At 46.4% G+C, this 26,186-nt stretch overlaps 1 long non-coding RNA gene across 1 annotated transcript in view; it reads left to right on the plus strand.

The window, feature by feature from the left end:
* The first annotated feature begins 208 nt into the window (after positions 1-208).
* LOC130541122 (uncharacterized) overlaps positions 209-26,186 on the plus strand; it is a 52,686-nt gene continuing 26,708 nt past the window's right edge. Inside the window, exons 1-2 of the long non-coding RNA XR_008955166.2 lie at positions 209-768; positions 15,996-16,376. This is a non-coding gene — a long non-coding RNA (uncharacterized LOC130541122). The remainder of the gene's footprint in view (positions 769-15,995; positions 16,377-26,186) is intronic.

A 26,186-nucleotide genomic window follows, 5' to 3' on the forward strand; every position in this document is an offset into this window, starting at 1 on the left:
CAGACTGCTTGAGCCCAGGAGTTCAAGACCAGCCTGGACAACATGGTGAAACCCTGTCTCTACAAATTACAAAAAATTAGCCAGATGTGGTGGCGCGTGCCTGCAGTCCCAGCTTCTCAGGAGGCTAAGGTGGGAGGATCATCTGAGCCCAGGGAGGTTGAGGCTGCAGTGAGCCGAGATCGCACCACTGTGCTGCAGCCTGGGCAACAGAGTGAGAACAAAACCCCAGCTCTAGGTGTGCCCTTGGCCCCTCCAGGCAGCCTGTGTCCTCTCCCCAGGATTTAAGATCATGCCGCTCTTGTTTTGGGCTTTTTCAGGACAGTTAACTCTTAGGAAGAGGGGACCTCCAAACCTCTTAAGTCGCCAAACCACCGCACCGCCCTGGGTGGAAGAAACCGCTTCGGCAGCAGAGGAAACAGCAGCTTCGCAGAGCAGCCTGGCCCGAGTGGCTACACCGGGTCTGTCTGGTCTCAGCTCTGGCCTCTGAGTAATTAGCGTTGTTTTCTTCTGAGGCCAGGGCTTCAGATTAGTCAGGGGCTCCTGTTTCCTGGCTGATGAAGCAGGTGGAAGAAACTCAATCTGGCCGCCTAGAGGCTGCGTGAAGCTCGTGACCCTGCGGGGTGACTACCGGAGCTCAGCTGGGTGGGACCAGAAACCACGTCTGGGCACTCCTGAGTCACAGGCTCAGAAGCCTTCGCCTTCAGGCTGGCCCTCAGGCTTCCCTGCTCAGAGGCAGGGAATTGTGCAGCTGGAGTTTCATTTTCCAAGGTAACGTAGGGTTTTTATACTGTGCTAAATGAGAGAATGGGAAATGGAGCCTGGGTTGAGATGTCCACAGTGTAACACAAGCCTGCGGCGGGGGAGTCGGTTTCTCTGGGCGAGTACTTTTTTTTTTTTTCTTTGAGACATAGTCTCACTCTTTCGCCCAGGCTCCAGTGCAGTGGTACCATCTCGGCTCGCTGCAGCCTCGACAGCCCGGGCTCAAGCAATCCTCCCACCTCAGCCCCACAAATAGCTGGGACTACAGGCATGTGCCACTACACCTGGCTAATTTTTGTATTTTTTGTAGAGACGGGGTTTCACTGTGTTGCTGGATCAAATGCCGTAAAGGGTTGAATTATGTACTCCCAAAAAAGTATTTGAAGTCCTAACCACCAGTACCTCAGCATGTAATGTTATGTGGAAATAAGGAGGGTCTTTACAGATGTAATCAACTTAAAATGGCACACCCTAAAGCAGTATGACTTGTGTCCTTCTAAAACAGGGAGATGTGGACACACGTAGACATGTATGGAGGGAGGATGTTGTGGACACCCAGGGAGAAGGTGGCACCAACAAGCCAGGGACGCCAAAAGCTGGGAGAGCCTGGAACAGATCCTTCCCTTGTGGAAGGAGCCAACTCAGCCAAGACCTTGATATCGGTTTTGTTTTGTTTTGTTTTTCAAGACGGAGTCTGGCTTTGTTGCCCATGCTGGAGTGCAATGGTGTGATCTCATCTCACTGCAACGTCCACCCTCCAGGTTCAAGCAATTCTCCTGCCTCAGCCTTCTGAGTAGCTGGGATTACAGGCACCTGCCACCACACCTGGGTAGTTTTTTGTATTTTTTAGTAGAGATAGGGTTTCACCATGTTGGCCAGGCTGGTCTCCAACTCCTGACCTCAAGTGATCTGCCTGCCTTGGCCTCCCAAAGTGGTGGGATTACAGGCATGATCCATTGTGCCTGCCAAGACCTTGATTTTGGACTTCCCACCTGCAGAACTGGGGGACTGCATGTTTCTTTGTCTAAGCCACTAAGTTTGTGGTGCTTTGTTACGGCAGTCCTAAGAAACCAATTCTGTTTAGGATTTTGAGGAACTGCCAAATCACTTCCCTCCACAGCTGCACCACTTTCATTCCCACCAACAATGTAAGAGGCCGCCAATTTCTCCACATCCCCGTCAAAACCTGCTATTTTCCATTTATTTATTTATATTTTGAGTCGGCGTCTTGCTCTGTCGCCCGGGCTGGGGTGCAGTGGTGTGATCTTGGCTCGCTGCATCCTCTGCCTCCCAGGTTCAAGTGATTCTCCTGCCTCACCCTCCCAAGTAGCTGGGATTACAGGCACCTGCCACCACGCCCGGCTGATTTTTGTATATTTAGTAGAATTGGGGTTTTGCCATGTTGGCCGGGCTGATGTTGAACTCCTGACCTCAAGCGATCCACTCGCCTCAGCCTCCCAAAGTGCTGGGATTACAGACGTAAGCTACCGTGCCCAGCCTTCCTTAAAAAAATTTTTAAAAATTGCTGTCCTAGTAAGCATGGGGTGGGATCTCACTGTGTCTTGACTTGCATTTCCCTAGTGAGTGTAGTGCTGAGCATCTTCACTGGCCATCTGTACGTCTTCTCTTATTTCTTATTTATTTATTTATTTTTTTGTGATAGTCTCGCTCAGTCGCCCAGGCTGGAGTGCAGTGGTGTGATCTCGGCTCAATGCAACCTCCACCTCCCAGGTTCAAGTGAGTCTCCTGCCCCAGCCTCCTGAATAGCTGGGACTACAGGCACCCGCCACCACGCCCAGCTAATTTTTTGTATTTTTAGTAGAGACAGGGATTCACTGTGTTAGCCAGGATGGTCTCGATCTCCTGACCTCATGATCCGCCTGCCTCAGCCTCCCAAAGTGCTGGGACTACAGGTGTGAGCCACCACACCTGGCCCCTCTTCCTCTTATTTGTATTTAAGTCCCCAGTGCACAACGCCCTGTCTGGTTTGCTCAGTCACTCCATTTGGATGTGTGAGTGGATGGAAAGCCCTGGCCTTGGGCTTCCCCACCGCTTTCATTCAGTGTAGCCGGTTCATTAGGAATGTTACAGCAGCCCCATCCCGTTGCTTCTCAGTGGGCTTAGAATAAACCTGAATTCCTCACACAGTCATCATGGTGGCTCCCCCGCTCCCCACCCACTTCACTTCTTACTATTCCCCTCTCATGATCAAGGGAGACCATGAAATATAGTGTGCACATGGGGATGTTTTTGAAAGATACACGAGGACAACAGACATCCACTGGGACTGTCTTAAGCACACCAGGAGGGGAGGTCAGCCTGGCCATTGCTCTCAGCCACACTGGCCCTAGTCTGTCCTTAAGCGTCTCAGCTCTTGCCCGTGTGGGGCCTTGTACAGGCTGCCCTGGAGCCCGGATGGCTGTTCTCTTGCTTTTCTCCCTTCTGGCTCTTTCCTGGCCTGCGGGTTTCACCTCCAGCGTCTCCTTCTCAGGATGCCTCTGCCAACATGCCTGTCTAGGGGAGACCTACCCTGTCACCCTCTCACTACTCCTTGCCTATTTTTTTTCATAGCATGGATCACAGTTTAGGATGATCAGTTCATTGCTTACCTGCTTTTTGTCTGCTTACTCTAGACTGTATTTATTTTTTATTTGAAACGGAATGGAACCAGCATGTTGCCCAGTGCCTGACAAAAGTTAGATGACAAATCAATAGCTGTTGAAGGGATGAGTTACTCATAATGGTAAGGCACTGTCGTGTGGCTGTACAGATGACAGCTGGGAACTGATCAAACTTGTCTGAAGATCCACATTCTGTGAAGAGCAAACTCGCAAGCTGGAAAATATTAAACCAATGAGGAACGTTTGGCTCTCAAATTGTACTTTAACCAGGGCATGGGTTGGAATCATTGTCAATAGTGGTCATTTCTCCCTTAAGCTGTTGTGAAAATGGGTTTTTACAGCTCCTGGCTTCTTTCTTGTAGTTACTCATCCCCCCCCACCGCCATTCACTACCACCCCCACAATCCACCTGACACCTACCCATCCACCCACCCACCCACCATTCCAACCAATGTCCACACACTGTGCACCGTCTGCCTACCATCTAACCTCCCGCCCCCTCCCGCACCCATGAAGCCAGCACACACCCACCCATCCGTGGCACTTGGGCGTGGTCGCGTGGCCCCACAGGAGGCTGAGTATTGCCAGTGGGGGGAGTGGTTGGCTTAGGGGAGCTCCCCTTCAAAGTGTCCAAAGATGAAGGTTATATGTGAATAAAACAATGAGGAGAGATACCTGAGATTTCTGTCCAGACCTGGTGATTTGGGGACGCAGGAAGGCCCAGCCACAGAGGCAGGCGTGGTTATTCCAAAGATCAGCCTGTGCCTCTATCTGCCTGGACCCAGTGGTTCTGTGCTTGACAATCTCCCACCCAAGGGAGAGTCGTAGGGTGTCAGAAAGGGCCTTGAGGACGCTGCTGCTTTCACACGCAGCCCTTGCTTCTTTTTTTTTTTTTTTTGAGTTGGAGTCTCGATCTGTCACCCAGGCTGGAGTGCAGTGGTGTAATCTCGGCTCACTGTAACTTCCACCTCTGGGGTTCAAGCGATTCTCCAGCCTCAGCCTCCTGAGTAGCTGGTATTACAGGCACACAACACCACGCCTGGCTAATTTTTGTATTTTTAGTAGAGACGGGGTTTCACCACGTTGGTCAGGCTGGTCTCAAACTCCTGACCTCGTGATCTGCCTGCCTCGGCCTCCCAAAGTGCCAGGATTACAGGCATGAGCCACCACCCGGCCAGCCCTTGCTTCTTTCTTGCCACCAGAAGATGAAAGAGAAAGTGTTTGGAGACATAGAATGTTGAGCGTTACCAGGGCCTTCAGCTCCAGCCAATCCCTCCTTTGGAGAGGAGGAAGCCTGGGCCAGGGGCTACTGTTACCAGGGCCAAGCACAACCTTAGAGAGGATGCGATTCTGTTGTTTCATGGGACATCCCCTTATTTAACTCCGTAGTCTTTGGGAGATCACCATGCCTGCATGCCATTTAGCTGACAGTAAACCAGGGTTACTTTCTTTGTGTCTTTTAAAGTTTTAAACACTTGCTGCAGACTAGGGAATTCTTTGTGTCTTAAACACAAGGGTGCTAACATCTATTGAAGAAGTCACACCAATGCTGTCTGGGGTTTTAATTTGCACTGGCTTATCTTATGCCTGGAGAGCCCCTTCTGGAAAAGTCTGCAGTCAAAGGGAAGCCAGAGCCCTAGTTCAAGGGAGGGCGGTTGCTGAGAATTAGCCAGGTGGTTTAAGCACCCGGCAAGCCTCAGTAATGGAGCGTGATGTATAACCCTGGGCTCTCCCTGCAGCCTCTCGGCATATCACTCACACCTTCTAGGCTGTCCTGTTGAGACTTGTGCCTGCTCCTGCAGAGCGCTGGGGCCTCTGAATGTTATTTCTCCTGCCTGACAAATCCAGACTTTCCCAAATTCAAAAGCACACCTCAAAAGAGAGATCACTTTATCGACGCCCTGGCAAGTACATTTTCCACCCCCACCATCCTGCCAAGTCCCCCATATTCTGCTATGGATTTGGCTTTTCACAGACTTATTTATTTAGTCCGTTTAGAAAAACTGTACCTTTGGAGATAAGAGGTGGGTAAAGAGAGGAAATAACAGTGGGAATACAGAAAAAAACAAAAGGCAGTGACCAGCATGCGTTAAAAGTCAATAAAATGCGGCCAGGTGCAGTGACTCACGCCTGCAATCCCAGCACTTTGGGAAGCCAAGGCAGGCGGATCACTTGAGGTCAGGAGTTCAAGACCAGCCTGGCCAACATGGTGAAACCCTGTCTCTACTAAAAATACAAAAATCAGCCAGGCATGATGGGGGGCGCCTGTAATCCCAGTTACTCTGGAGGCTGAGGTGAGAGAATTGCTTGAACCCGGGAGGCAGAGGTTACAGTGAGCCAAGATCACACCATTGCACTCCAGCCTGGGCAACAGAGCGAGACTCTGTCTCAGGGAAGAAAAAAAAAACCAATAAAATGCCTATTTGAAAGGGTTCTTCTTTGGTTCTCTTGTAATGGATTGACTGAGACTCCCCTCTCCGCAGTGCTAATGCTGAAAGGGAAAAGTGTCTTTACAAGCAGGCCCCATTTGCAGTGATATTCCAGAAGGCAGATGCCCCAGCCTGGGTATGTGTATGTCTGTGCTTCCTGGCCAGCTGCAGTTGAGGCTTCTCCTGCATGCATCTGTTATTGGTCCCCCGTTTTCTAGCGTGGGGATCAGAGGTGGTATCAACTGTTAGAGGGTTGGGGCAACTCTTAGAATTATGAATTTTCAGCCAGGCACTGTGGCTCATGCCTGTAATCCCAGCACTTTGGGAGGCTGAGGCGGGTGGATCACCTGAGGTCAGGAGTTCCAGACCAGCCTGGCCAACATGATGAAACCCTGTCTCTACGAAAAATGCAAAAATTAGCCAGGTGTGGTGACAGACGCCTGTAATCCCAGCTACTCGGGAGGCTGGGACACAAGAATGGCTTGAACCTGGGACACAAGAATGGCTTGGACCTGGGAGGCGGAGGTTGCAGTGAGCCTAGATTGTGCCACTGCACTCCAGCCTGAGCGACACAGCAGGACTCCATCTCAAAAAAAAAAAAAAAAAAGAATTATGAATTTTCTTTTTTTTTCTTTTAAAAGTCATTCTTGGCCAGGTGTGGTGGCTCACGCCTGTTATCCCAACACTTTGGGAGGCCAAGGCGGGCAGATCACCTGAGAGATCAGGAGTTCAAGATCAGCCTGGCCAACATGGTGAAACCCCATCTCTGCTAAAATACAAAAATTATCTGGGCATGATGGTGCACGCCGGTAGTCCCAGCTACTTGAGAGGATGAGGCACGAGAATCACTTGAACCCAGGAGGTGGAAGTTGCAGCGAGCCGAGATCCAAGATGGCACCACTGTACTCCAGCCTGGGCAACAGAACGAGACTCCATCTCAAAAAAAAAAAAAAAAAAAAAAAAAAAAAATCATTCTTTGCCAGACCAACAATTCAGGCAGGTTACGGCAACAGGAGAGGATCCCACAGCTTGCTGAGCTTTGGGGTCATCTATAAATCTGTTTGCTGCTAATTTTCCTGGCACTTTGGTAGGTCAAGGCCGGCAGAGACCAGACTGGTCAACACGATGAAACCCCGTTCTACTAAAAATACAAAACAAATTAGCTGGGTATGGTGGCATATACCTGTAATCCCAGCTTCTTAGGAGGCTGAGGCAGGAGAAATGCTTGAACCAGGGAGGCAGAGATTGCAGTGAGCCGAGATCACCCGCTGCACTCCAGCCTAGGCAACAGAACGAGACTCTGTCAAAAAAAAAAAAAAAAAAAAAAAATTAGAAGGAGCCAGAAGCTAGACCTGGAATGCAGTAATGTCAAGACAGCTAATATTGGTCTCCTGGACAAATAATAACTGATCAAGTAAACTTTAAGTTGTGGCTTAAAAATGGCACCCCACTATGTATGTGTGTGTGTGTATATATATACACACACATATATACACACACACACATATATGTATATATAAGTGAATACCAGATAGTTGAAAGATTTAAACATAAACTACTTCATGTCTGTTGCTTCATGGTCACAAAGTGGCTGCTCACCTCCAGCATCACGTTTTTTAGGCATTGTTAAAAAGCTGCTAAAATGACTTCCTGGAAGCCTTGGTAATTTCCACTTATATTTCACTGGCCAAGATCTAGCTGTAAGGGAGATTGGGAAAAACGAATGTCTTTGTCTGGGTACATTGCTCACCCCAAACAATACTGGAGTTTTTTAAAGAAAAAATGATAGAAGGGATAATAGGTATACAACTAGTAGCATCTGCCCAGTGTCTCACTGACTAATTGTTGTAAGATGTTGGGGGAAGAGAGAAACAAGAATGACATCTGGGCTCTAGGCCCCAGGGACTGGGAAGCCAATGACACTGTCTACTGATTTGGAAACATAAGGTTGGGAAATCAATACTTCTCTCTTAGCCATATTCAGTTTGAGATGCCTGTGAGATTTCTGAGTAGAGAAATCAAGGAGACAGTGGAACATGCATACCTGCAGCTCCAGGATATACAGATTTGAGAGAGCAGCATATGAATGAAATTTTAAAACCATGGACTGGATGACATCACCAGGCAGAGAAGAGGAGAAAGTCTAGGACAGGCTGGATACAGTGGCTCATGCCTGTAATCCCAGCACTTTGAGAGGCAGAGGTGGGCGGATCACCTGAGGTCAGGAGTTCAAGACCAGCCTAACCAACATGGCAAAACCCTGGTTCTACTAAAAATACAAAAATTAGTTGGGCATGGTGGCAGGCACCTGTAATCCCAGCTACTTGAACCTGGGAGGCAGAGGTTGCAGTGAGCCAAGATCGTGCCTCTGCACTCCAGCCTGGGCGATAAGAGTGAAACTCTGTCTCAAAAAAAAAAAAAAAAAAAAAAAAGGTCAGGACAGAGACCTGGGTCTGGAGGGAGGAAGAGCAAACGAAGAGATTGCACCAGAACCTGCAGTGTTCCCCCAAGCCCCAGGAGGAAGGTTTCCAGGATGAAGAAGTGGTCAAATATGTGACTTGGCTGCTGCCACTGTGAGTAAGATAAGGATAGAAAACCAGCTGGTGGTTTTGGCAAAATACGGCCCATTCGTGTCCTTGATAAGAACTTTTACTCACTGTCTGGTGGACGTAGCCACTCCCTTAATGATGCACACTTGACTTGTCTTTTTTTTTTTTTTTTGACCCCCCAGATCCCATAGACTGAGAGTTGTATCTTGTTTTCTCTGCTTTTTTGCTAATGAAGGCAATGCTACAATGAGAATCTTGTGCATATATGTTTGCAAACCTGTGAAAGTATTTCTTTTGGATAAGGCCTAGAAACCATTGAGTCAAAAAGTATGCATATGTTAAATTGTAATCCATATCGTCAGGTGTCTACTAAATAGTTATACCGATTTACATTCCCACCAGCAGTGTTTTTGAGTTTTAGTTTCACATAAAATTGTATCTTTGCTAATCTGGTAGTTGAAAACTCTTGTTAACTTCATTTGAACTTCTTTTTTTTCCATTGGATATTTGCATTCATATTTTTCCCCATGTTTCTTTTCAGTTATTCTTTTCTTTTTCTTTTTTTTTTTTTTTTGAGACAGAGTCTTACTCTTTCATCAGGCTGGAGTGCAGTGGCGCGATCTCGGCTCACTACAACCTCCACCTGCTGAGTTCAAGCGATTCTCCTGCCTCAGCCTCCTGAGTAGCTGGGAATACAGGCACCTGCCACCACGCTCAGTTAATTTTTGTATTTTCAGTAGAGACGGGGTTTCACTATGTTGGCCAGGATGGTCTGGATCTCTTGACCTCGTGATCCGCCTGCCTTGGCCTCCCAAAGTGCTGGGATTACAGACGTGAGCCACCGCGCCCGGCTCTTTTTTCTTGTTGATTTATCAGAGCTCATATATATACATATATATTTATATATACACACACACATATATAATTTTTTTCCAGTTTATGGTTACCTTTTGATTTTTAAGTGGTTTTTCTTGCCAACTTTAAATTCTGTATTTATTACATAGTTAAATTTGTCAGTTTTGTTCTTTTTTGCTTGGAAAGGCCTTCATCACCCCAATATTATAAAAATATTCATTTTCTTCTATGTTTTATAGTTTCTTTTTAAGATCGAATATTTGATCTCTATAGAGTTATTCTGGTATCAGAAGAGAGGTTGAAAGCCAAGCTTTATTTTCCAGCTGTTTCAACACCATTTCTTGAACAATTTATTTTTCCCCAATCAATTTAAAATGCCACTCTTATTATTCAATGAATTTCCACATATTGGTGGCTCCATTTCTGAATTATTTTTTGTTCCATGAGTCTACCTATGAATTTGTCTACTGCTGTACCAGTACCATACTGTTTTAATCACTGTAGCTTTATGTGTCGGTTAGGAAGCCTTTCTGTTGCCAGTGCTGGAAAATCCATCTTAAACTGGTTTACGCACAGGGCAATGTATTGACTCAAATAAATGAAAAGACCGGGAGTGCTGAAAGTCACCAGGATCCTTTCTTTTTCTGTCACTTGACTTTGCTCCCAAACTACGCCAGAGCCCGTCTCTTTGAAGGTTCAAGTCCAGCTGCCTCTCTCTGCCTCTCTCTGGCTGCTGCACGAGCCCTCTTGGCTCTTATGGGCATTCATGGGATCACAGGCACATCCTGGGGCAGGCCTGAGTCAATGCCAGGGTGGAGTCAGCTTCACCCAAAGTACTTGGGCTAAGAGGGAAAATGGGGTCCCACGCAGGGAAAGTGGGTGTGTCACCGGAATGGAAGGTAAGAGCCAGTAGTAGCTGGGCAGTGAGACCAAAGGATGTCTTCCATCAGTGAATCACTGTCGGTCCCCTGCAGACCATGCGTCCCTTGTTTCTCCTCATTTCCATAAATTCCCTGGCTATTCTCATGTGTTAATTTTTTTTTTTTTTTTTTTTTTGAGATGGAGTTTCGCTTTTGTTGTCCAGGCTGGAGTGCAATGGCACAATCATGGCTCGCTGCAACCTCCACCTCCTGGGTTCAAGTGATTCTCCTGACTCAGCCTCCCAGGTAGCTGGGATTACAGGTGCCTGCCATCACACCCGGCTAATTTTTGTATTTTAGTAGAGACGAGGTTTCACAATGTTGGTCAGGCTGGTCTTGAACTCCTGACCTCAGCTGATCCACCCACCTAGGCCTCCCAAAGTGCTGGGATTACAGGCATGAGCCACCATGCCCAACCTCTCATGTGTTAATTCTTACATTTGAATTCAGAAAATAATTTTTTCAAGTTCTAAAAGAGAAAAATGAAAGCTTATATTCGATTGCATCGGATTTATAGATTGATCTCAGGGAAAAGGACGCCCTTACGGTACTGAGCGCATTGAGTCATCCTATCCAAACGCATGGGCTACTAAAAATACAAAACTTAGCTGGGTGTGGTGGTGGATGCCTGTAGTCCCAGCTCCTCAGGAGGCTGAGGCAGGAGAATCATTTGAACCCGGGAGACAGAGGTTGCAGCCAGCCAAGATTGCGCCACTGCACTCCAGCCTGGACAACAAGAGTGAAACTCCGTCTCAAAAAAAAAAAAAAAAAAAATCACGATTTAGTTCTTTTTGAAAAACAAAGTAGAAAGATCACAAACTCGTTTTATCGTTTTTTTAAAAGGCAGGGGTTGGGAACACAAATAATAAGATTAGGATCAAGTAAGGGAAATAATTACAAGACAATATTTAGGCAACCTGTGCTGGTTAACGGTCTTCTAGGAAAGTATGTCTTACTAAAATTGACCACAGAAGAGATGGAAAGGGTTACTTAGTAATTTTGGTAAAAATGGAAAAAGTTGTCAATGAACGATTCCCCCACAAAAGCTTCACATTCAGATGGTTTCATGGCAATTCTGCCAACTTTTTGTTTTGAATTTCCAGCTTTTACTTTAAGTTCAGGGGTACATGTGCAGGACGTGCAGGTTTGTTACATAGGTAAATGTGTGCCATGGCGGTTTGCTGCACAGAGCATCCCATCACCTAGGTATTAAGCCCAGCATCCATTAGCTACTCTTCCTGGTCCTCTCCCTCCTCTCACCCCTCACCCTCCCACAGGCCCAGTGTTTGCTGTCCCCGCCCCCACCCCCAGCCCCTCACCGTGTGTCTATATGTTCTCATCATTTAGCTCCCACTTATGAGTGAGAACATGCAGTATTTGGTTTTCTGTTTCTGTGTTAGTTTGCTAAGGATAATGGCCTCCAGCTCCATCCATGTCCCTGCAAAGGACATGATCTTGTTCCTTTGTATGGCTGCATAGTATTCCATGGTGTAAATGTACCATATTTTCTTTATCCAGCATCTATAAGGAACTTAAATAAATTTACAAGAAAAAAGCAACCCCATTAAAAAGCGGGCAAAGGGCTGAGCATGATGGCTCATGGCTGTAATCCCAGCACTTTGGGAGGCCAAGGTGGGAGGATCATTTGAAGTCAGGAGTTCGTGACCATCCTAGGCAACACGGCGAAACCCCATCTCTACTAAAAATACAAAAATTAGCAGGCATGGTGGCATGCGCCTGTAATCCCAGCTACTCAGGAGGCCGAGACAAGAGAATCGCTGGAACCCAGGAGGCGGAGGTTGCAGTGAGCCAAGATCATGCCACTGCACTCCAGCCTGGGTGACAGAGCAAGACCCTGTCTCAAATAAATAAATAAATAAATATTGATACAAATGCTAAATAAAACATTAGAAAATAGATCCCATAAAGATAAATGTACACCATAAACGAATTTATTCAAAATCCATCCCAGAGGACTCAGTAGTTCGAAGGAGAAAAATAATACAAGCATCACAAGATGAGCCATTGAGACATTTGATAAACTTCCACCGCCTTTTCTAATCGGAAAGAGAAGGCAATTTGTGAAGAAGTTCTTGCCTTCTACTCTGGTGACACACCCACTTTATCTTCCTGGTACCTTCTATTCCGGTGACACACCCACTTTCCCTTCATGGCACCTGTTTCCCTCTCAGCCCAAGTACTTTGGGTGAAGCTAACTCTACTCTGGCATTGACTCAGGCCTGCCCCAGGATGGGCCTGCGACCCCATTAATGCCAATAAGAGCAAGTGGGGTTCACGAAGCAGCCAAAGAGAGGCAGCTGGACTTGAACCTGGGAAGAGACAGGCTCTGGCTTAGGTTGGGAACAAGGTTGAGTGACAGAAGTTAGTAGTTCTTTATGCTTTTTTTTTTTTTTTTTTTTTTTTTCTGAGAAAGAATTTCGCTCTTGTTGTCCAGGCTGGAGGGCAGTGGCACAATCTCGGCTCACTGCAACCTCCGTCTCCCGGGTTCAAATGATTCTCCTGCCTCAGCCTCCTGAGGAGTTGGGACTACAGGCGTCTACCACCATACTCAGCTAAGTTTTGTATTTTTAGTTGAGACGGGGTTTCCCCAGGTTGGCCAGGCTGGTCTTGAACTCCTGACCTCAGGTGATCCGCCTGCCTTGGCCTCCCAAGTGCTGAGATTTCAGGAGTGAGCCACCGTGTCCAGTGATAAATCGTGAATTTGCTAACAGTTCTGTTTTCCCTTCTGTTTCCTTTAAGTTTTGTATTAATTTTTCTAAGTCCCTCCTCCCTGCAGAATACTGGATTCACTTTTGCTTTCCGTGAAGTATTTAAGAATATAAATATCATTTTGCCTTCAGCTTTGACCTTGTCCCATGAGGTTTTGATATATAATATCCTCATTATTGTAATTTCCTAGATAGGCTGCAGTTGTAGTTTTATTTCCTCTTTAAAATGAGGAAAAACAAGATTTTTTTTACATTTCCGATAGGTTGAGTATTAATTTTCTTTTTGCTTCAACCTTATTATTTTTAGTTTTATTGTAGCTTGAGAACGTGGTTTCTATTTCACTCCTTAGAATTTATTGAGGTTTTCTTTGTGATCTAATATATTGTAAAATTGTGTACGTCTCCTATTGTTTTTGAAAAGACAGTGTATTCTATTTTCTCTTTCCTTTCAGGACACAGAATTAGACATACATGTACAGTGTAAGATCAGCCTTGTCCATCTTATTCAGACCCTCTGCATCTTATTTTTTATTTTATTTATTTATTTTTGAGACGGAGTCGTGCTCTGTCGCCCAGGCTAGAGTGCAGTGGCGCGATCCCGGCTCACTGCAAGCTCCACCTCCCGGGCTCATGCCATTCTCCTGCCTCGGCCTCCCGAGTAGCTGGGACTACAGGCGCCCACAACCACGCCCGGCTAATTTTTGTATTTTTAGTAGAGACAGGGTTTCACCATGTTAGCCAGGAAGTTCTCGATCTCCTGAACTTGTGATCCACCTGCCTCGGCCTCCTAAAGTGCTGGGATTACAGGTGTGAGCTACCGTGCCTGGTCAGCCTCTGCATCTTTTTTACCTGCTTACTTGATGATAGGGACTGAGAGAAGTGAGTTCAAATATCCTACACTAATATGTTACTGTCCTTTGTTGCAGATCCTGAGAAATATCTTTTCACTGTGGATCATGAGGTTCATCATAATCAAGTGATCTTTTCGTATAACTTACTGAGTTTTTCTTGAATTCAGCTTTCTCAGATGTGACTATTATACACTTTCCCTTGCTTTCTTTTTATTCAGGGACCATCATTTATTTAGGTACCATCATATTATTTTGCTTGTAATTTGACTTTCAGCTGTTCTGAACCACCTTGTTTTAATATATCAGCATATATTTAGAGTTATCTTTTTAAATGTAATGTGAGGCCGGATGCGGTGGCTCACGCCTGTAATCCCAGCACTTTGGGAGGCCGAGGCGGGCGGATCACCTGAGGTCAGGAGTTCACAGGCCAGTCTGGCCAACATGGCGAAACCCTGTGGTGGTGAGCGCCTGTAATCCCAGCTACTCGGGAGACTGAGGCAGGGAGAAGTGCTTGAACCTGGGAGGCGGAGGTTGCAGTGAGCCAAGATGGCACCATTGCGCTCCAGCCTGGGCGACAGAGCGAGACTCAGTCTCAAAAAAAAAAAAAACAAGTAATGTGAGAATTTTTAGATTTTATTAAGCTTATTTGACTATATTATAATTGGTTACCTCTATCTAAAACTCTCTCTGTGTATGTAATTTTAATACTTTCTTGCTCTTTCTTTGGTTTCTATCTTTTGTTATGTTTTTCTCTTCTTTGAATTCAGAAGGCAGATAGTCTTTGGGGTTCTACTAGTGATTACTTGCACAACTTTTTTTTTCTTTATTTCTTCTAAAAAAATAAAACCGAGATACATGTGCAGAGCATGCAGGCTTGTCACATAGGTATCTGTGTGCCGTGGTGGTTTACCACATCCATCAACCCATCCCCTAATTCCCTCCCCTCACCCTCCACCCCCGACAGGCCCTGGTGTGTGATGTTCCTCTCCCTGTGTCCACGTGTTCTCATTGTTCGACTTCCACTTATGAGTGAGAACATGAGGCGTTTGGTTTTCTGTTCCTGTGTTTGTCTGCTGAGGATGATGGCTTCCAGCTTCATCCATGTCCCTGCAAGGGACATGATCTCATTCCTTTTTATGGCCGGCTACTTTCACAACTTTAAATAGTATCCTTAAACCTATTTTTCACAATGTATGAAATTCAGTAACATAACCATCCCTCTTTATTTTCTCATATAAAAGATGAGAAAATGGGCCAGGTGTGGTGGTTTATGCCTGTAATCCCAGCACTTTGGGAGGCTGGGGCAGGAGGATCGTTTAAGCCCAGGGGTTCAAGGGTGCGGTTATCTATGATTGCACCACTGCACTCCAGCCTGGGTGACAGAGCAAGACGCTGTTTCAAAAAAAAAAAAAGAGAAAATGTACTCTTGGAGCATCTATTTCTCCATTTCCTAATTTTATTTACTTGTTCTGGAGTGTTTGTCCTACTTTATATCATTGTCTGTTGAAAATAATGAAATAGTCCTCTCTTTCCCAGGAATTACAATATTCTTGTAATTAGAGCTTCTGCATTACTTGGATGTAATTTATAGTTAATAGATTCAATGCTCCGTGCTGATTTTTAATCATGTGACTTCCTCATTTCTAATTTATTTATTTATTTATTTTTAAAAGAGAGATGAGGCCTTGCCCTCAGACCCAGGCTGGTCTTGAACTCTTGGGCTCAAGTGACCCTCCTGACTCAGCCTCCCAAAGTGCTGGGATTACAGTCATGAGTCACCTCATCCAGTCTAAGTTAATTATTTTAATCTTATCTTTAAAATAGATTGTGTCTTCAAGTAGATTTTTTGAATCTTATTGAGGTATACTTGCAGTGTACTAAATTGCATGTATCTAAAATGTACAACTGGATCAGTTAAGGTTCACACGCACCTATGAAACCATCACTGCAATAAAGAGAATAGCCATTTCCATCTGAGGAAAAGCAACGCTCTATATGGAGGATGGGCAACCCAAATATCTAATGTACCGCTAATTTTATAGACCTAAAAATACAATAGAACAAAGGGAATAGAAAAAAATTAAAAGCATAATAAAAACAGAATTTCCTGAAATGAAGGAAGACATAAATGTTTACATCAAAGAAGTCCTTCATTATAATAAAGAACTATAAACTCTGAGTGAAATTTTTGAAAGACAAGCTTAAAAAGAATATGGCAAAAATAAAGTTATATGCTAAGAAAAGTAGTCTAACTTCAGATTTCTTCTTTTCTTTTCTTTTAGAGGCAGGGTCTCAGTCTGTCACCCAGGCTGGAGTACAGTGGCACCATCTTGGCTCACTGTAGCCTTGACCTCCTGAGCTCAAGTGAGCCTCCTACCTCAGTCTCCCAAAATGCTGGGATTACAAGCATGAACCACTGTGACTTGCCTTCTTGGCCATTTTAAATGAAAGAAGAAGATGGAATAATGCCTACTGAGGACTATGTTTGAGGGGTGTTGTATGACCCCGTTTTCCATACCCAGCCAACTTGTCATGTGACGAATCCACAGAAAGATGTTATATGGCCAGGAATCTATGAACTAGTCTTCCCTGAAATGTACCTGACTACAGCTAACATCATATCACATGATGAAAGACCGCGTTGTTTTCCCCTGAGGTTGGCGGTAAGTACACTCACTTTCAATACTTCTGTTCCCCATGGTTCTGGAGGTTGCAGACATGGTAATAGGTAAGGAAAAGACATAAACATAGGAAGTGACAAAATATAGAGTTTTATGTAAATGGAACCATATGGTAGTTACCTGGGGATGCGGTGGAGAGAGGGAGAGGTTGCCTAAGCATGTGGGTGATAGAAATATTTATCTTAATTGTCAAAAATAATATGGGAGAAATTTCCCTTTCCTGTCTTCCTGAGCACGGCTGGAATCATCCCCTTAGCATTTACTCTGCAAAGTGGCATCTCACCGTCTCTTCTCTCTTTAGATCTTTAGTTGTTTGAGTGGTTGCCTTAGCGTTTGGGAGGAGGACAGAGGCTGTGGTTTCTGGAAACTCCGGCCCTTTGGCTTCTCTCTGAATGTGTTGACTCCGTGGGAAACTGGCTGTTCTGTGCATGTGGGGGTAACCTTTGTATTTCAGTTTGTTTTTCTGCATTGGTGTGAGGCAGTCACTTCACTGAGGAGTTGAGCTGGAGTTGTGCCTTGCAGCCTGGCCTGGAGACTTCTGTTTTGTATGTGAGCGCTTGTTTTTATCCAACAGTCGCCGCTTGCCTGCAGCTGTGAAGTATGTGTGTGTCTCCAGATCTCCCCGGTTGAGAAGGGAGGGCCTCTCTGAGGAGTCGACATTTGAGGAGAAACTTGAATGAAGGAAAGGAAGGAGCCATTTGGAGATTGTGGGGAAGAGCATGCCAGGGAGAGGGAACAGCAGATAAGGAAGCGCAGAGCCGTGGGGGTTTCGTGCTGTTTGGCCAAGAGCCTCTTCCTCCTGTCTCGCTGGTCTGCAGCGGGAAGAGTGTCCGAATGAGCCCACTCATGCCTTTAGCTCTTCTAGGCCAGCAGGGATTTCAGGGTTGCAGGGAGCCCTTCGGAACTTCCTTCTCTTCCTGTGACGACCCTCACCGTGCTCCCAATCCCATGTCTGTGTGTATCCCTGGTGTGTCCTTTCTCACTTACACCCAGCCAGTGGCCTTTGATGTTTATGACAAGAGGCCGAAGCTCTTCATATTTTCAGATGAAATGGAGTTTTCTTTCTCATGGAACTCAGTTATCCATCGTCCCTTTGTCCTTTTGCTCCTGAGAATACATGTGTCTGCTCCATGCTGCGTCAGCCCAGTCATGGAACTCAATGTTTCTGCAGTTTCCCTCCGAACATTTCTAGTTGCCCAAAGGCATTCGTGGTTTCACAAATTTTACTGAAGGTTTAGTATGGAGACGGCAGAGAGTTGCATCTTGTACTCCATTGCAAACAATGGAAAATCCTCCTTCGATGCTACTCTGTAGGTTACCCCTAGGTTACCCCTCAGTGGGTGCCACCCCTTAGAGATCGCTCTCACTCTGGGAGTGGTCAGAGAGGAGCGCAGGGCTGTCCATGTCCCTCCCACATGGCTGCTGCCTCCTCCTTCCCGACTGCAGCCTCAGGCTGGGAGCTCCCGTCTTCCTCCCTGGTCACAGCTTGGGAAATCGTCTCCTATTACATGTTTTAAAAATTGAGGTGAAATTCACATAACATAAAATTAACCATTTAAAAGTGTACAATTCAGGCGTCCAACATGGTGAAACCACGTCTCTACTAAAAATATAAAAAGTTAGGTGTGGTGTTGCACGCCTGTAGTCCCAGCTACTTGGGAGGCTGAGGTGGGAGGATCGCTTGAACCCAGGAGGTGGAGGTTGCAGTGAGCCAACATCATATGACTGCACTCCAGCCTGGGCAACAGAGGGAGACTCGGTCTCAAAACTAAATAAATACATAAAAGTGTACAATTCAGTAGCATTTAGTACATACACAATGTTGTACAATCACCACGTCTATCTAGTGAAAAATATTTTACTCTTGAAAAATGTCTAAATCATCCTCAAAGAAAATGCCATACTTCATTAGAATTCACTGTCTATTCCTCTCCTCGCAGCCCCTGGCAACCACCAATGGGACTGGGCTGATACAGTGGGGCACACACATGGCACATGGGACATCTGTACGTTGGACTATTCTTCAACCATTTAAAAAAAATGGGCCAGGTGCTGTTGCTCAGGTTGGTAATCTCAGCACTTTGGGAGGCCAAGGAAGGAGAATCACTCAAGGCTGGGAGTTTGAGACTAGCCTGGGCAACATAGAAAGAACCCATCTCTACAAAAAATTTAAAAAATCAGCCAGGTGTATGGTGCATGCCTGTGGTCCCAGCTACCTGGGGGGCTGGGGTGGGAGGATAGCTTGAGCCTGGGAGGTCCAGGCTGCAGTGAGCCATATCTCGCCACTGCACTCCAGCCTGTGTGACATAGTGAGACCTTGTCTCAAAAAAAAAAAAAAAAACTCTGTTTTTGAGATGGAGTCTTTCTCTGTCACCCAGGCTGGAGTGCAGTGGCATGATCTCGGCTCACTGCAACCTCTGCCTCCCAGGTTCAACCAATTTTCCTGCCTCAGCCTCCTGAGTAGCTGGGATTACAGGCACCCACCACCACGCCTGGCTAATTTTTTTTTTTTGTATTTTTAGTAGAGATGGGGTTTCGCCATATTGGCCAGGCTGGTCTTGACCTGCTGACCTCAGGTGATCCACCCGCCTCGGCCCCGCAAAGTGCTGGGATTACAGGCGTGAGCCACCGCGCCCACCAAAAAAGGTAGTTCGGATCTGTGCTACAAGATGAATGAATCTTGGACATTATGCAACTTCATATAAATGCAGTCACATAATATGTGGCCTTTTGTATCTTTTTTTTTTTTTTTCATTTAACATAATGTTTTCTTGGAGGTCCAGCCACACTGCGGCATGTATCAGAATGCACGTGGCGAGTATACTATCTCTGTATGGCTAGACCATATTGTGTTCCTCCACTGGTCTACTGATGGACATTTGAGTTGTTTCTTCCTTTTGGCTATTGTGGGTAATGCTGCTATGAACATTTGTGTAGAAGTGTTTGTTGAGTCCCTGCTTTCACCTGTTTTGGATATATTCCTAGGAGTAGAATAGTGGGGTCATTATTGCATTTTAATTAGAAGGACTCTCTACTCTCTGAAATGTGTTGGTGACATCATTGTCTGTGGCTTTTTGAGGATTCCTGTCCATCATTTCACATTTTCTGAATTCTCCAGTTTCACCTACTTGAAGGTCTCCCATAGAACCACTCATGGACTCCAAGGTGCCTGTTGTGAAGGCCTTGACCCCTCTCACATGCTGCTCTTGTTTTGCACTGAAGTACTAAATAAGAGGAACAGTGCTTTGCCGTTGTCGGGGGCTGAGGGGGAAGGAGGAGACAGAGATGGGGTGAAGCTGTCCTTTTTTTTTTTGAGATGGAGTCCTGCTTTGTTGCCCAGGCTGGAGTGCAATGGCGCAATCTGGGCTCACTGCAACCTCTGCCTGCCGGCTTCAAGCGATTCTCCTGCCTCAGCCTCTCGAGTAGCTGGGATTACAGGTGCATGCCACCACACCCGGATAATTTTTTGTGTTTTAGTAGAGATGGAGTTTCACTATGTTGCCCAGGCTAATCTCGAACTCCTGAGCCCAGGCAATCCACCTGCCTTGGCCTCCCAAAGTGCTGGGATTATAGGCATGAGCCACTGTGCTTGGCTGAAGCTGTCATTCTTTAGCTGCCATTGGATCCTCCCTTGCCAGCAGAATCAGAGTCATTGCTGCAAGACCAGTGACCTGGAGCAGCCCTATGAGGGAAGGAAGGTCTGTGCTACCACCTGTGGCTCTTGGGTCAGGCAGAGGAGTCTGATGAGAGTGTCCTCTGCTAATCGGAGTGTGAACTTGAGCCTGTAAGAGGGTGGAGTCTATTATAGATGGACAGGGCAGCTAAGGAGCCCACTGCTCCTGGGCCTCCCAAAGTCTCCTTCTCGTCCCATTGCCCTCATCTCTGTGCTCCATTCTCCCTCCTCCAGACTTCATGCTCTAGGAAACCAGATTAATTTTGTAGTTAACCAACCTCCAAAGGCAGCTTCTGGGCTGAGGCCTCTCCCAAGGATGTTCTTGGGTTGTGTAGGCTGCCAGGTGGTGCTAGACTTAAGTCTATCTCAGAGCCAGCCCCTGGTTGTCCCTTTTCGTGCCCTTTCCCCTCCACCCTCAGGCAGTTGAGCTTGCTGAGGCATCAGGCTCTAAACCTTAGTGGGAGTCAAAGCTGGTTTGCTAGCTTTCCAAGGAACAACTCCAGCCTCCTGCCTTCCCTGCATCCCCCTCCAATTAAAATACAGACCCGGGTCAGCAGTGGCTTAGGCCTGTCATCCCAACATTTGAGAGGCCGAGGTGGGTGGATTGCTTGAGGCTAGGAGTTTGCGGCCAGCCTGGCCAACATGGTGAAACCCCGTCTCTACTAAAAATACAAAAATTAGCCGGGCGTGGTGGCGCAAGCCTGTAATCCCAGTTACTCAGGAGGCTGAGGCATGAGAATTGCTTGAACCTGGGAGGTTGGAGGTTGCAGTGAGCCAAGATTGTGCCGCTGCACTCCAGCCTGGGTGACAGAGGGAGACTCAGTCTCAAAAAAACAAAACAAAACAAAACAAAAACACAGACCTGAAATTTAGCTGGGGCTATGTCTGGTCCTGCACATACAACAGCGAATGACGTGGACAGTCTCTGAACTCAGACCCTAGAGTCTAATGGAAGATTCAGAAAAACGTGTGTTCCAATTAATAAAATACTTACACATTCTGAGAAAAACTGTGTGGGAAATGAACGGTTTGCTGAGATAATGACTCACTGGGATGTGGGGGCTGCTTTGGGTAAGAAGGAGCCAGTCACTCCTTCTATATGATCTGGATGTAATCCTTCCTTCTGGAGTTTTTTCAGGTCCTTTTTCTTTTATGTTCAGAAATTTCATGAGGATGTATCTTAGTTTTTTTTTTTTTTTGAAATGGAGTCTCGCTCTGTCACCCAGGCTGGAGTGCAGTGGCTCGATCTCGGCTCACTGCAAGCTCCGCCTCCCGGATTCACGCCATTCTCCTGCCTCAGCCTCCCGAGTAGCTGGGACTACAGGCGCCCGCTACCACGCCCGGCTAATTTTTTGTATTTTTAGTAGAAATGGGGTTTCACCATGTTAGCCAGGATGGTCTCAATCTCCTGACCTCGTGATCTGCCGCCTCGGCCTCCCAAAGTGCTGGGATTACAGGCATGAGCCACTGCGCCTGGCCAGGATGTATCTTAGTTCTTAATGTAGATCTTTGTTCATTCATTCAATCTGATGCTTTTTAAGCCCTTTCAATTTGGAAATTCAGGTCCCCTTTTAGTTCTGGAAAATCTACTTCAATTTTTTTTTTTTTTTTTTTTTTGAGATGGAGTCTTGCTCTTGTTGCCCAGGCTGGAGTGCAGTAACACGATCTCAGCTCACTGCAACATCTGCCTCCCGGGTTCAAGTGATTCTCCTGCCTCAGCCTCCCAAGTAGCTGGGACTACAGGCGTGCACCACCATGCCCGGCTAACTTTTGCATTTTTAGTAGAGATGGGGTTTCACCATGTTGGACAGGCTGGTCTCGAACTCCTAACCTCAGGTGATCCGCATGCCTTGGCTTCCCAAAATGCTGGGATTACAGGCGTGAGCCATTGCGCCCGGCCTATTTCAACATTTTTAAAGATAATTTTCGCTCATCCGTTTTCTGTATTCTTTTCTTTTAGGGACTCCTACTTGTCAGATGCTCCACCTCCTACAGAGAAGTTCTGTGTCCTTCGTCTTCTGGTGCATGGTTCCCTTTTATTTGTGTTGTAATCTTTGTTATGCTCTAGATTGTTTTCTCTGCTGTATATTCCAACCCTTTTGTTTACTTTTAAAAAATGTATTTGTTTTATTTTAAACTTTTAAATATTTTATTTAAATTTTTTAAATTTAAGAGACTTTTCCATTTTCTAAGCTTTTCATAGCTCACTGCAACCTCCACCTCCCGGATTCAAGCAATTCTCCCACCTCAGCCTCCCAAGTAGCTGGGATTACAGGCACCCGCCACCACGCCTGGCTAATTTTTGTATTTTTAGTAACAACGGGGTTTTGCTATGTTGGCCAGGCTGCTCTCAAACTCCTGGCCTCAAGTGATCTGCCCGCTTCGGCCTCCCCAAGTGCTGGGATTACATAGCATTCTATTCTTATAGACAAAATGTGACCTTGAATTTTTCTGAGAATAGAGTTTTTTTTTTTTTTTTTTTTTTTTTTTTTTTTTTTTTTTTTTTAGACAAGGTCCCACTCTGTCACTCAGGCTGGAGTGCAGTAGTGCAATCATGGCTCACTGCAGCCTCGACCTCCTGGGCTCAAGAGATCCTTCCTCCTCGGATCCCAAGTAGATGGGACTGCAGGTGCAAGCCACTACTCCCGACTAATTTATTTTTTGTATAGATGAGGGTCTTGCTGAGTTGCCCAGGCTGGTCTGGAACTGCTGGCTTAAAGTGATACTCCCAACTTGGCCTTCCAAAGTATTGAGATTACAGGCATGAACCATCACACCTGGCCTAAATTGAGATTTTCTTCCCTGAATCATCTGTTTCCTCTGGTGTCAGGTGTTTTCTCTTTGTTCGTCTTTTCTCTCCCTTTCATGATGCAGTATTTCCTCAAATGTCTGGTGACTCTTTGTTGTGTGAGGCAATACAGAGGCTGGCAGGTAGTGTTGCTTACATAAGCAAGGTTTGTCAAAAGGGGGGCTTCCCTTTAGCCAGAGAAAGTAGGAAACTGGGTTTACCCCCAAGGATTTCTCAAATGCCAGAAGTAGAGGGCTTCGTGGGGAGGTGCCAGCACTTGTACTACCCACCTCATAAGTTTCTTTCCAAATGGTTTATTTATTTTTCTGTTTTGTTTTGTTTTGAGACGGAGTCTCGCTCTGTTGCCCAGGCTGGAGTGCAATGGCGGTATCTCGGCTCACTGCAACCTCCACCCTCCCAGGTTCAAGCGATTCTCCTGCCTCAGCCTCCCAGATTCAAACGATTCTCCTGCCTCAGCCTCCCAGGTAGCTGGGATTACAGGTGCCTACCACCATGCCTGGCCAATTTTTTTTTTTTTTTTTGTAGAGATGGAGTTTTGCCATGTTGCCCAGACTGGTCTCGAACTCCTGAGGTCAAGAAATCCTCCCACCTCAGCCTCCTGAGTAGCTGGGACCATAGGAGAACATCACCATGCCCGGCTAATTGCTTTATTTGTGGAAACTGAGGTCTTGTTACATTGCTCAGGCTGGTCTTGAACTTCTAAGTTCAAGCAATCCTCTCACCTTGGCCTCTCAAAATGCTGGGATTACAGGCCACCATGCCTGGCTCATTGTAGTTTTAATGGGAACCAGATTTGATTTTGGAAAAATAAAGGCATGAAATGTTCTGCCTGAGTACTATGGAGCAATTTGTAGTTGTTACCAAGGTGAATGCTATTTTTTCTTTTTTTGAGATGGAGTTTTGCTCTTGTTGCCCAAGCTGGAGTGCAGTGACGCCATCTCGGCTCACTGCAACCTCCACCTCCCGGGTTCAAGAGATTCTCCTGCCTCAGCCTCCCCAGTAGCTGGGATTATAGGCGTGCGCCACAACACCTGGCTAATTTTTGTATTTTTAGTAGAGACGGGGTTTCACTATGTTAGCCAGGCTGGTCTCAAACTCCTGACCTCAAATGATCCGCCTGCCTTGGTCTCCTAAAGTGCTGGTTACAGGCACGAGCCACCGTGCCCGGCCAGAATACTAAATTTTATAACAGAAGTATCTGAGGGGCTACATATGGAAAAAGAGGATACCGCTTCCACTCAGAGGGTTGTCTGGGATGTCACCACTGTGCACACATATCAGGAGGGAGCTGGGAATCACTTGCCATCCAGGTTCAAGGTCATCCAAGTATAGCACTGGATGTTCCCATTCTCACAACCTCTTCCCCATTCTGGGCCTTCACTGCCTCCAACTCATGTCAGCAAGATCATGATGAGCTCCTACCTAAGGCGGGCCTCAGCTTCCCCAGATACCTGTTGAAGCCACTAGACCAAAACTCTCCTATATTTTCCAGGCTGGTCAGTCTTTCCTTCTGGCTATGTCTTATGCTGGTTGGGAACTTACACAAATGCTTTATTTTGGAAAAATGCCTGGGATGACAAAAAACAAATCCGAGACCTCCCCAGAGCTGGAGGCCTTGGAGGCTCCCCGGCAGGAGCTGGTGGGCTCCCGGCAGGAGGGAGAGCTTGAGCCAGTCAATCATTTACCCAGCAGGCATGGGGAAGGTGGTGAGCTTTTCAATAGAAAGCCCTCAGGAGAAAGGAATTAAAGTGCGTATTGTGCTGGGCTTTCCTGGGTTGAAGCTGGCAGAGCAAGAGGTGAGGCAAGGAAGAGGCAGGTGATTAGCCCCTGCAGGGGCTGGGCCTTCCCTGATTTATGGGGTGACCCTCACTGGCCTTTCCCAGGCAGGAAATGGGCTGTTTACTAATGCCTTCCCCCTGCCACACACCTGTGAAAGCCAGTTGGTAGTATTTTAAAATAATTTACTAGAATGAAGTTTCTGTGTTTTCCTTTGGATAGTTGCCCAGTAACTGGCTTTGTGTTTTTTATTTTTTTAAAAATGGCTTAAAATATGCAGGATCTTAAGCTTCAATATTTCTGTTTGTCTCTCTCTGTCTTTGTCTCACTATCTGTCTGTCTCTCATACACACACACACACACACACACACACACACACACACACACCCCTGTGTCTCAGGCAAGAAAGGGGTCCTCACCCTAGGGGATGTAAGATGGCTTTTCTTTAAATCATGGAAGTCTTAGTTAATTCTTTTTAAACTAATTCGTCACTGGCTCTGGGGCTTCTCTGCTTTCTCCTCCTTCCTGCCACAGTGACCTTAAGCCACAGAGCATTGCCAATTCTAATTTTGTCTAAAATTGGTGCTTCTGGCAGAAGAAATGTGCTGTTGGCTTGCCTTTGAGCTTTGCCTGCCTCGGGTTAGCAAGGCCTCCGTCAGGGACTCTGTCTCCAGTCTACGCAGCATGCAAAGACAGCCATGCTACCTGCCCTGACAGGGGCATCTGATGCCAGGTGAGGAGCCACCCATTCTGTTTGTAAGAGATGCAAAAACTGCCTTTGGGGGAATTGCAATTCATTCCCTTCAAGGCACTGAGATGGCCCTTACAGTGCACAGATGAAAAACCACTGCCAACTTAGCACTGTATTCTAGGACAAATAGGGGAAGGCTCACTCTGAGAATGAAGATGGGCCCAGGTGCTTGCTGGCCTCAGGAAATGTGCTCAGCTCCACCTCCTGTTCTGCTGCCCTCTCCTCCCCCGAGACCCACACACATGAAGTCCTATTGGGTCTCCATGTAGCTCTTAGGAACTATTTACTAAACCGTCGCTTATGTGCGGTAGGATATTTGAAGTTCCAGTTGCATGAAAGTTTTCTCATGGTGAAGGGGCTTTACGGGCATCTTCAAGTCACGTGAGCAAATGCTTTACTTTTCTCAGCCCCAGTTTTCCCGTCTGTGGAAGGAAGGTGAGGATGGTGCTGACTTCTTGTGTGGCTGTGAAGATCGAAGGTGGTAAATCTGTGCTGTTGATTGCTCCCTCCTCCTTGAAACGGGCTCTGCCCTTGGCTTCCAGGACGCTCCTATTTTGGTTCCCCTTGCCCCCTGGGCATTTCTCACCTGGCTCCTGTGCTGAATCCCCCGGCCTCTGCTAGCTTCTATACGCCGCTCTCTCTAGGGCTCGGCCCGGTCTCCCGGGTTCCTTATCTATATTCACCTCCAGTGTGATCTTTTCTAGTTGCGTGGTTTAAATTCCATCTCTGGGCCAATCTCTCCAGCTCAGGGCTATCCCTGAACTTATATCTCTAAGTACCCAC

This window comes from Pan paniscus, chromosome 22 (genome assembly GCF_029289425.2).
Source record: "Pan paniscus chromosome 22, NHGRI_mPanPan1-v2.0_pri, whole genome shotgun sequence".
In the NCBI taxonomy this organism is placed as follows: Eukaryota; Metazoa; Chordata; class Mammalia; order Primates; family Hominidae; genus Pan; species Pan paniscus.